Source organism: Eimeria mitis, genomic scaffold, assembly GCF_000499745.2.
Source record: "Eimeria mitis Houghton genomic scaffold, Emh_scaff3667, whole genome shotgun sequence".
NCBI lineage: Eukaryota > Apicomplexa > Conoidasida > Eucoccidiorida > Eimeriidae > Eimeria > Eimeria mitis.
This window is the reverse complement of record NW_013572007.1, coordinates 5,870-6,173: the sequence shown is the minus strand read 5'-3', so window position 1 is coordinate 6,173 and position 304 is coordinate 5,870.

The following is a 304-nucleotide window of genomic DNA, read 5'->3' as shown; positions in this document are numbered from 1 at the left end:
TATAGGGTTTAGGGTTTCGAGTTTTAGGGTTTAGGGTTTAGGGTTTAGGGTCAAGGGTTTACAGCATAAGACCAAGGGTGGATTGGCTAGGGTTTAGGGGTTTAAGGGTTTAGGATTTAGGGTTTAGTACTTAGGGTTTACATGTTTAGGGTTTAGGGTTTAGGGTTTAAGGTTTAGGGTTTAGGGTTTAGGGTTTAGGGGCCCCACAGGGCCCCGGAGGGCCCTAGAAGGGCCCCTGGGAGCATTAGGGTTTAGGGTTTAGGGTTTAGGGTTTGTTGATTTGTTGCTGTTACTAATTTTTGTA